Source organism: Littorina saxatilis, linkage group LG8, assembly GCF_037325665.1.
Source record: "Littorina saxatilis isolate snail1 linkage group LG8, US_GU_Lsax_2.0, whole genome shotgun sequence".
NCBI lineage: Eukaryota > Metazoa > Mollusca > Gastropoda > Littorinimorpha > Littorinidae > Littorina > Littorina saxatilis.
The window spans coordinates 10,098,195-10,110,504 of NC_090252.1; the positions used below are offsets into that span (position 1 = coordinate 10,098,195).

General features: G+C 42.3%; 1 protein-coding gene across 1 annotated transcript in view; it reads right to left on the reverse strand.

The window, feature by feature from the left end:
- Positions 1-12,310, reverse strand: part of LOC138972746 (uncharacterized) — a 28,293-nt gene that overhangs the window by 6,738 nt on the left and 9,245 nt on the right. The window lies entirely within an intron of this gene.

Here is a 12,310-nt window from a genome sequence, read left to right on the forward strand (position 1 = left end):
TAAATGGTATTTTTTGAATATAACCCTAAAGTTTTAGATTATACATGTACGTGTAGTAAACTGATTTAGACGTTAAGCGTTGTGCACACAGTAACGAGTTAAGTGAACGGAGGAGAGAGAGAGAGAGAGAGAGAGAGAGAGAGAGAGAGAGAGAGAGAGAGAGAGAGAGAGAGAGAGAGAGAGAGAGAGAGAGAGAGCGAGAGAGAGAGAGAGCGAGAGAGAGAGAGAGAGAGAGAGAGCGAGAGAGCGAGAGAGATTCGGATTCGGATTCGGATTCGGATGGTTTATTCACATAGGCCATTGCCCCTAGTGAAGGGGTGTGAACAAAAGCAAAAACATTTAATAATTTTTACATTCAGTAGACTCAAAAAAGTGCATATTTTTCTCAAAAGTGGATAACAGATACATTAATGCAAACATCAACATACGAAATTACGATAACAGTGTTTCTCCTATCTTAAATGCTTTATACAAATACAAACATAAATCACGTACAGTTTTTTCATGTATTGAAGCTAAAAGAAGGCTGAGTCGAAAAGCACTTGGTTGCCTGTAATATTTCAGTGGGATGAATTTTTCTCTCAATTTATGGAAGTATGGACAGACAAGAACAAAATGGACTTCATTTTCCAGTTTATCTTTACAAAAGGGACACATGTAACTATTAACATCATAGACTTTTTTGTAACGATGAGTGTGAACGGCAATTTTAGAGATCCCTAACCTAAACCTTATCATCATGAATCTTAAATGTCTGTCAATATTGAACAAAAGGTAAGGTTTGATCTCAGGAACAGTACAAAATGTTCTATACACAGAAAATTTTTCACTATTGTGAATATGAAACTCCCAGTCTTGCCATCTGCATGCAATTAATCTATCTTTCTAGACATACAAAAACTTGCTTTCGTCAACAACACCTTGGTTCAACCACACACAAAAATATCCTAGCTGGTACAATTTACACCGTACATTTGACGCCCAATTCAATTTACCATTCTCATCCATCCTGTACAGCATTCTATATGATTTATGAGGCAATCTATGCTCAGACATTCTCAGCAACTTCAACCAATATTTAATACATTTCAATATTGAATTTACGTACAAAGGGTATCTGTTAGTTTCTCCATATACCAAATCGTTTGGTGTACGCATTTCTAGACCCAGAAACTTTTTCAATGCAAATAAATGCACCTTTTCACATTCTATGGCTGCTTTGTCTAAGCCCCATAACTCTGCACCATATTGTGCAATAGGTTGCACTTGTGAATCAAATACCTTTAGATAGACATCCAAACTAGTATTATTAATCATGTATCATTTATGTGAAATCGACAACAAAGCTTGCTTAGCTCTACTTGCAAGGTCTAAGCAGGCAGCCGTAAAACTAAGCCTGGTCGAAAAAAGTATTCCCAAATACTTATATGCATTCACTACAGGTAGAACATTCCCTTCATAAATCCATCTTTCTCTGGCAGCCAAATAGCCCCCCTTCCTAAAAACCACAATATTACTTTTACTCATATTTACTTTCAACTGGAGAGAACGAGCTGCCTTGTCCAGATTATTTAATTGATTTTGTAAACCAACCACAGTTTCTGACAGCAATATCAAATCGTCAGCAAACAAAAGTAGAAACAACTCAAAATAATCTATCGTAAAAATGGCACCATGTTTTCCATTTTCAATAATCTGAATTGCTAATTCATTAATATACAATGAAAATAAAACAGGACTACACACATCTCCCTGCTTCACCCCAAATGTGCATTTTATACATTCAGTCAACTTAAATCCACATCTCACTCTCACCTTTACTGATTCATACATACTCTTTATACATTTAGGCCAAAGCAGGTTTCTATTTATAGAATCAAAAGCCTTTTCAAAGTCTATGAAAGCGACATACAGTTTTCGGTTAAGGGCAAATTGTTTCTGTACGAAAGCTAACAAAGTAAACATGTGATCAGTGGTTGTATAACATCTCTTAAATCCAGCCTGGTATTCACCAGTAATATTATGCAACTCCACCCATTCCTGTAATCTGTCATTAATTATAGAACCAAAAACTTTACTACTGTCATTGCAAATAGAGATACCGCGATAATTATTTGGATCATTGGCATCACCTTTTTTTAAAAAGAGGTATCATAATAGACTCAGTCCAGCTTTCAGGGAACACACCTTTCGAAAACAAAGAATTAAAAAACTGTACAAAAAAATCAATTATTACACAATCAGAATGTTTCAAGAGCTCACCAATAATACCATCTGGCCCGGCTGACTTTCCAGATTTTAGCTTTCTCATTGCAACAAGCACACCTTCTCTTGAAATAGGACGATTCATAATATCATTTTCATCATCAACAACATCATTATCCACATCAGCCTCACGATCAATACTTTCACCCTGATTTACACTTTTATCCAATAATGCATTAAAATGTTGAAACCATGCATCCGGAGTAATATTATTCTTCATATGCTTCCTTTTTGCAGAAAGTTTATGCATAGTATCCCAAACTCCTTTTGATAATTAACAACAGCAATAAGTTTATTTAAAATTGATTCATTATGTTCTCTTCTCTTTCTGTCCAACATATTTTTATATTCCCTCCTGGCTGTACAATAAGTACTACGAGAGGCGCCATCATTGGAAATGCTCGAAAGCAATCTGAAAACATTTCTCCTAGCTATTCTGCATTCTTGATCAAACCAGTCTTGTGATTTCTTGTCATGATTTAATGGGATTATCCTTTTCATACATTCTGCACTTTCCTTAATGCAAATATTAAACAATTCTAGCGCTCTGTTAATGTCAGACTTAATCATATATTTTGCTAACTCCAAACGGTTAAACATATCACGTGAACCTAAAACATTTGAAAACACATCGGAATTCTCTCCACTCCACACATACTTCTCCATAAAGCATTGATTACCATCACAAATATCGTCATGAGAATTATCATTTGGAAACCAAACACGTAATTCAACAGGCAAAGAGAGAGAGAGAGAGAGAGAGAGAGAGAGAGAGAGAGAGAGAGAGAGAGAGAGAGAGAGAGAGAGAGAGAGAGAGAGAGAGAGAGACAGGGGGGGAGCGTACTTTTGATTCGCTGTTGTAAACGCTATCTCAATTGTTCCTTGACCAACTACAGAAACGACACAGGGAAATCTTGCGAAAATGTTTCTGTGACCATGAAGGTTGTATGCACACTTGAACGTAATATTCCAGAACGGTCATTTGTATTGAAGCTAAATTGTATTTGTGAACCTTTGACAAGTAAGTGTTGAAAACAAACGGGTTGCGAATTGTGTATCAAATTATGTACAGCGAAGTCGGCCTGAACCCCGACCTACACTGTTCTGTATAGCGAGGTCGGCCTGAACCCCGACCTACACTGTTCTGTATAGCGAGGTCGGCCTGAACCCCGACCTACACTGTTCTGTACAGCGAGGTCGGCCTGACACATGGCATACACTGTTCTGTATAGCGAGGTCGGCCTGAAACATGACCTACACTGTTCTGTATAGCGAGTTCGGCCTGAAACATGACCTACACTGTTCTGTATAGCGAGTTCGGCCTGAAACATGACCTACACTGTTCTGTACAGCGAGGTCGGCCTGAAACATGACCTACACTGTTCTGTACAGCGAGGTCGGCCTGAAACATGACCTACACTGTTCTGTACAGCGAGGATGGCCTGAAACATGACCTACACTGTTCTGTACAGCGAGGTCAGCCTGAAACATGACCTACACTGTTCTGTACAGCGAGGTCGGCCTGAAACATGACCTACACTGTTCTGTATAGCGAGGACGGCCTGAAACATGACCTACACTGTTCTGTATAGCGAGGACGGCCTGAAACATGACCTACACTGTTCCGTACAGAGAGTACAGCCTGTAACATGACCTACACTGTTCTGTATAGCGAGGTCGGCCTGTAACATGACCTACACTGTTCTGTACAGCGAGGTCGGCCTGAAACATGACCTACACTGTTCTGTACAGCGAGGACGGCCTGAAACATGACCTACACTGTTCTGTACAGCGAGGTCGGCCTGTAACATGACCTACACTGTTCTGTACAGCGAGGTCGGCCTGAAACATGACCTACACTGTTCTGTACAGCGAGGTCGGCCTGAAACATGACCTACACTGTTCTGTACAGCGAGGTCGGCCTGAAACATGACCTACACTGTTCTGTATAGCGAGGTCGGCCTGTAACATGACCTACACTGTTCTGTACAGCGAGGTCGGCCTGTAACATGACCTACACTGTTATGTACAGCGAGGTCAGCCTGAAACATGACCTACACTGTTCTGTACAACGAGGTCAGCCTGAAACATGACCTACACTGTTCTGTACAACGAGGTCGGCCTGAAACATGACCTACACTGTTCTGTACAACGAGGTCGGCCTGAAACATGACCTACACTGTTCTGTACAGCGAGGTCGGCCTGAAACATGACCTACACTGTTCTGTACAGCGAGGTCAGCCTGGAAAAAGACCTACACTGTTCTGTACAGCGAGGTCGGCCTGAAACATGACCTACACTGTTCTGTACAGCGAGGTCAGCCTGAAACATGACCTACACTGTTCTGTACAGCGAGGTCGGTCTGAAACATGACCTACACTGTTCTGTACAACGAGGTCGGCCTGAAACATGACCTACACTGTTCTGTACAACGAGGTCAGCCTGAAACATGACCTACACTGTTCTGTACAGCGAGGTCGGCCTGAAACATGACCTACACTGTTCTGTACAGCGAGGTCGGCCTGAAACATGACCTACACTGTTCTGTACAGCGAGGTCGGCCTGAAACATGACCTACACTGTTCTGTACAGCGAGGTCAGCCTGAAACATGACCTACACTGTTCTGTACAACGAGGTCGGCCTGAAACATAACCTGTACAGCGAGGTCGACCTTAAACAAGACCTACACTGTTCTGTACAGCGAGGACGGCCTGAAACAAGACCTACACTGTTCTGTTCAGCGAGGTCAGCCTGAAACATGACCTACACTGTTCTGTACAGCGAGGTCGGCCTGAAACATGACCTACACTGTTCTGTACAGCGAGGTCGGCCTGAAACATGACCTACATTGTTCTGTATAGCGAGGACGACCTGAAACATGACCTACACTGTTATGTATAGCGAGGTCGGCCTGTAACATGACCTACACTGTTATGTATAGCGAGGTCGGCCTGTAACATGACCTACACTGTTCTGTACAGCGAGGTCAGCCTGACACATGACCTACACTGTTCTGTACAGCGAGGTCAGCCTGAAACATTACCTACACTGTTCTGTACAGCGAGGACGGCCTGAAACATGACCTACACTGTTCTGTACAGCGAGGTCGGCCTGAAACATGACCTACACTGTTCTGTACAGCGAGGTCGGCCTGAAACATGACCTACACTGTTTTGTACAGCGAGGACAGCCTGGAACATGACCTACACTGTTCTGTATAGCGAGGTCGGCCTGAAACATGACCTACACTGTTCTGTACAGCGAGGTCAGCCTGAAACATGACCTACACTGTTCTGTACAACGAGGTCGGCCTGAAACATGACCTACACTGTTCTGTACAGCGAGGTCGGCCTGAAACATGACCTACACTGTTCTGTACAGCGAGGTCAGCCTGAAACATGACCTACACTGTTCTGTACAGCGAGGTCGGCCTGAAACATGACCTACACTGTTCTGTACAGCGAGGTCGGCCTGAAACATGACCTACACTGTTCTGTACAGCGAGGTCGGCCTGAAACATGACCTACACTGTTCTGTACAGAGAGGTCAGCCTGAAACATGACCTACACTGTTCTGTACAACGAGGTCGGCCTGAAACATAACCTGTACAGCGAGGTCGGCCTGAAACATGACCTACACTGTTCTGTACAGCGAGGACGGCCTGAAACATGACCTACACTGTTCTGTATAGCGAGGTCGGCCTGAAACATGACCTACACTGTTATGTACAGCGAGGTCGGCCTGAAACATGACCTACACTGTTCTGTACAGCGAGGTCGGTCTGAAACATGACCTACACTGTTCTGTACAACGAGGTCGGCCTGAAACATGACCTACACTGTTCTGTACAGCGAGGTCGACCTGAAACATGACCTAAACTGTTCTGTACAGCGAGGTCGGCCTGAAACATAACCTACACTGTTCTGTATGGCGAGGACGACCTGAACCCCGACCTACACTGTTCTGTATAGCGAGGTCGGCCTGACACATGACCTACACTGTTCTGTATAGCGAGTTCGGCCTGAAACATGACCTACACTGTTCTGTACAGCGAGGTCAGCCTGACACATGACCTACACTGTTCTGTACAGTGAGGTCAGCCTGAAACATGACCCACACTGTTCTGTACAGCGAGGTCAGCCTGACACATGACCTACACTGTTCTGTACAGCGAGGTCAGCCTGAAACATGACCTACACTGTTCTGTACAGCGAGGTCAGCCTGAAACATGACCTACACTGTTCTGTACAGCGAGGTCAGCCTGACACATGACCTACACTGTTCTGTACAGCGAGGTCGGCCTGAAACATGACCTACACTGTTCTGTACAGCGAGGTCAGCCTGAAACATGACCTACACTGTTCTGTACAGCGAGGACGGCCTGAAACATGACCTACACTGTTCTGTTCAGCGAGGACGGCCTGAAACATGACCTACACTGTTGTTAGTTTTAAGCAAAATTATTACAGCCATCATATGACACGAATGTCGAGAAGCGGGGCGGCGGAAACATATGTGCCTCGAATTCCGTGAACCCGTGTTTGCGAAATATCGGGGACAAGCAAACACCTTTTTATATTTAGTCAAGTTTTGACTAAATATTTTAACATCGAGGGGGAATCGAAACGAGGGTCGTGGTGTATGTGCGTGTGTGTGTCTGTCTGTCTGTCTGTCTGTGTGTGTGTGTAGAGCGATTCAGACTAAACTACTGGACCGATCTTTATGAAATTTGACATGAGAGTTCCTGGGTATGAAATCCCCGAACTTTTTTTTCATTTTTTTGATAAATGTCTTTGATGACGTCATATCCGGCTTTTCGTGAAAGTTGAGGCGGCACTGTCACGCCCTCATTTTTCAACCAAATTGGTTGAAATTTTGGTCAAATAATCTTCGACGAAGCCCGGACTTCGGTATTGCATTTCAGCTTGGTGGCTTAAAAATTAATTAATGACTTTGGTCATTAAAAATCTGAAAATTGTAAAAAAAATTAAAAAATTATAAAACGATCCAAATTTACGTTTATCTTATTTTCCATCATTTGCTGATTCCAAAAACATATAAATATGTTATATTCGGATTAAAAACAAGCTCTGAAAATTAAATATATGAAAATTATTATCAAAATTAAATTGTCGAAATCAATTTAAAAACACTTTCATCTTATTCCTTGTCGGTTCCTGATTCCAAAAACATATAGATATGATATGTTTGGATTAAAAACACGCTCAGAAAGTTAAAACAAAGAGAGGTACAGAAAAGCGTGCTATCCTTCTTAGTGCAACTACTACCCCGCTCTTCTTGTCAATTTCACTGCCTTTGCCATGAGCGGTGGACTGACGATGCTACGAGTATACGGTCTTGCTGAAAAATGGCATTGCGTTCAGTTTCATTCTGTGAGTTCGACAGCTACTTGACTAAATATTGTATTTTCGCCTTACGCGACTTGTTACGTTTATTTTTGCAGAACATAATGAATGAACATTCCACAGGGAGGATGAGCTGTCCTTTTACAAAGCAATGTAGTGTATCTGTTAATCTGCTGGAGATCAGATAACAGTATGTGCGAATATGCGTGTTTTTTCCTCTCTACGTTTTGGAAAAGAGTTCGCTCCGCTTATCGTAGCTGGGAGACAACCCCTGCTGGTATCTGCGCGATAAGCAAGCGTGGAGTGTGGGTACGGCGTACATGCTGCCTTTCCTGTACATAATTCGGTAATTCGGTGCGGTGTTTGCGGCCTAATTGTGTTTAAACACTTAATTTCTGTATAACCAAAAATACACCTCATATTTATAGATTACAACTGTTTCAGATCGGTTTGGACATACTCATATACTAAAGCAGCCTTGTACTTACATGCGTCTTCGCTGTGGACTACTTCAGGTGCAACGAATGCAGCAGCAGCAAAACACAGGAGTGGGATTGTGTACATGTTCAAACGCCAGCAAACAAATGAAACAACTTCAATCAAGACACAACACCGACGAAGGGGAGGCATAAAATAGTTCTTGTATGCAGAAAGCGCAACACAAAATGACCTCAGATTCTCGTATGGAAGGAAGAGAGAAACAAACCACCCTCACAAACAAGAGCACAACACATTGTTCTTTTGTATCGTTTTGTTAAAAGCACGTGCATCCATAGTGGCAGCTTCCTTTCATCTTCCGCCCTAAAAATACTTCCTTCCCATGTACCACCTCTGCCCATTGACTTTATTCATTTAACAAAGAAACGCTTAACAATGTAACAGCAAAACAATACGATAAACGGAAGCATCTAAGTGATTTGCAGTACGTCCAACGAAAGTGTTGCGCCATGACAGTCGATTCACAGATAGGCTACTTCCTTTTACTGATTGTGATTTGCGAACATCACAAGACAAACACAGCCGAGACACGTGAGCACAAGTTTGCTCCGGTTGTTCTTTGTTTGAAAAGTATATTTTGTGTAACTATGCATATTTTACGAAATAGTCACGCGTGCACCTACACACGTGTACACGCATGCAAGCACGCACTTATTGTACGCATGCGCGATATTGCGGGACACAAACATGCAAGTTGAAGGCCCGCGCTAAATACACATACACACGACCACATACACTCTCACACACACACACACACGCACACACACGCACACACACACACGCACACCCACACAAAAACACACACACACGCACACACTCACACACACACACTCGCACACAGGTACGCACGTACACACACACATAGACACACACACGCACGCGCGCACGCGCGCATACACACACATACACACACACACACACATACACATGACCACACACAACCACACACACACACACATACGAACACATACACATATGCAGGCACGCACCCCCCCCCCCACACACACACACATACATACGCACACACTCTCACACACACACACACACGCGCGCACACACACACACACTCGCACGCAGGTACGCACGTACACACACACATAGACACACACAAGCACGCACGCGCGCACGCGCGCATACACACACATACACACGCACACACACACACACACACACACACACACACACACACACACACACACACATACACATGACCACACACAACCACACACACACACACATACGAACACATACACATATGAGGCACGCACCCACCCCCCCCCCCCCACACACACACATACATACGCACACACTCTCACACACACACACACACACACACACGCGCACACACACACACACACACACACACGCACGCATGTACGCACGTACACACACACACACGCACGCACGCGCGCATACACACACATACACAAACACGACCACACGACCACACAGAATACAGAATACAGAATACAGTATTTATTGAGCCAAGTGACATTAAAAAACATTTAAAGCACAAGGAATTTCGCGTAGTGTTGGTAAAATCACGCACACACACACACCCACACACACACTGACACACACGCCCACACATACACTGACATGCACACCAACACACACACGCCCACACTTCAGCAGTCACGATCACACCATCACACGCAGGGCAGACATGAGGTAAAACAAATGACAATCATCTATTAAAAGAAAATGTACAAAGAGTGGTCTAAGATGCTGGTGGAAGGGTCTACACACACACACACATACACATGACCACACACAACCACACATACACACACACACACGAACACATACACACATGCAGGCACGCACCCACCCACCCACACACACACACACACACACACACACACGCACACACACACGCACACACACACACACACACACACACAGAAGCACGAGGGCGGCTCTCTGGATTGTCGTTTTGCATCTTGATGTTTGGAGATTTTGAATTTACACTCAGTACTCAGTGTGACTTTTGATACGATAGAGTCTCACATTAGATAATATTTTGTTCTAAGCCCCGTCGCGATATAACCTTGAACGGTTGAAAACGACGTTAAACACCAAATAAAGAAAGAAAGAAAGTTCTTGAGCCGATAAGGGAATGCACAGTAGTTTGAAATATTAGCCACAGAAATGAAAGCTTATTTATTGTTTCAGAGATCATGAAAGTAAATTTGAAGGAGACATGAAATGTAAAGGATAATCATTGGCATTGATGCCATTGTTCATGGAGGTACCAATATTCAAATGTACTCTGAGCTTACTGAGTCGAGTGTTTCTTGTGTGTGGAAAAATACCGTCATGATTTTTTAATTTGATTTGGGTATGCATTGGGTATAGTTTTACACATGGTGCAAGGAACACTGTTTAGATCGAAATACTGAGAAAACAAAAGAAATGATAATTGATTTCATCACAAAGAAATGTATCATTGCCCCTGACCTTTTTATCGATGGTGAGCAATGTGAACGAGTGAATGAGTACAAGTACATTTGTACAGCCATTAATAACCAGCTGAATTGTAATGCAAACACAGAATCTGTTCACATACACAATATATGACACGGGTATAGGGTCTATTGTTTACAGAAGCTGAGATCTCTTAATATAATCTCAAACATTTTACAAACTTTTAACAGAAGCGTTATCTAGTTTGTTTTGTTTATTGCTTTGATGTTCTGAGCAAAAACTGAACTGTTCTTGTCAGTGTGGTGAGAATGTGCCGTATGAGCGAGACCGTTGGGCTTGACTGGGCTTTATGAAAGAAGAGTCGTGCGAAAGGCTTGTGTGTTTGCGAATGATGACACGCAGAACTTGGAACGTAGCCTATGCCATCCGGAAGAGGGTTCCGAGTACTGAAAGTGAAAACTGTCAGGGCCAGTAGAAATGTTATACCTTCTTCAATGATGCTTTTAAGCAAACAGTACATGTGTTTTTAATGTGATCACGATGCTGCCGCATAGGTTTTTATTATATCACTTCGTATTTCTTTAGCTGTCGTTGTAGGTTTTGTAAGACAACTCCAATCAAACGAAATATCAATCTGCAAGTGTGTATGGGTGTGTGTGTGTGTGTGTATGTGTGTGTGTATGTGTGTGTGTGTGTGTGTGTGTATGTGTGTGTGTGTGTGTGTGTGTGTGCGTGTGTGTGTGTGTGTATGTGTGTGTGTGTGTGTGTGTGTGTGTGTATGTGTGTGTGTGTGTGTGTGTGTGTGTGTGTGATTCAGAAATCATTTAACTTATAAACATCAAGCATGATTGTGCACAAGAAAGTTTATTCACAGTTGTAATAGTGGCTACAATTATTAGGTTGCGGAGCTTGTTGCACACATGTTGTGTTCACGTAAGTCTATGGTTAGCATAAGACAAAGTTAAGTGAAACAAAAAGTTCTCAAAAGCAACCAAAATGTGATGTGTACTATATTGTCTTTAGATACGTCACCAGTACCATGAATAAGGCGCTGACCTGCCGTAGATGTTTACACGACATTTAGTTAAATTTTATTGATAACATATTGTGGTATTTTAGTATTGTGCACGTTAGTTAGTGTGTCTTCAAAAATATATTCAGATGCTTGTCAACAAATAACTTTCAACTATTACAAACAGTCATAACAAGCATGTACAGTGTAAAGGTGTGTGGTTGAAAATAAACACTTCGTGATTGTGAATAGATAATATCTCTGTAGTATAATTAAGCTGCGCCAAACTATGTTTGTATATAAGTACAGAAAAGAACATATAAACACATCAATTTATGACACGACTTATACACATTGATATTCACCATAGCATTTCATTATTCCGATATATTTAAGAAACTACACACCAAAAGAAATAAACAACATATTACACTATAATGAAACAAATCACAAAAACATAACATAACATGTGTTCACGATGTTATGCTTCAAAGATATATGTATGCATCAGAAAATATGAATTTCAATGAACAGGTCTTTCTTTTCTTTATTTGGTGTTTAACGTCGTTTTCAACCATTCAAGGTTATATCGCGACGGGGAAAGGGGGGAGATGGGATAGGGGAAAGGGGGGAGATGGGATATGAACAGGTGCTTATCGGAAGACATATACCTATGTACACATCAAATAAAGGATCGAAAACAGATCAAAGAGATACGATTTGAAATAAATAAAGCTTTAT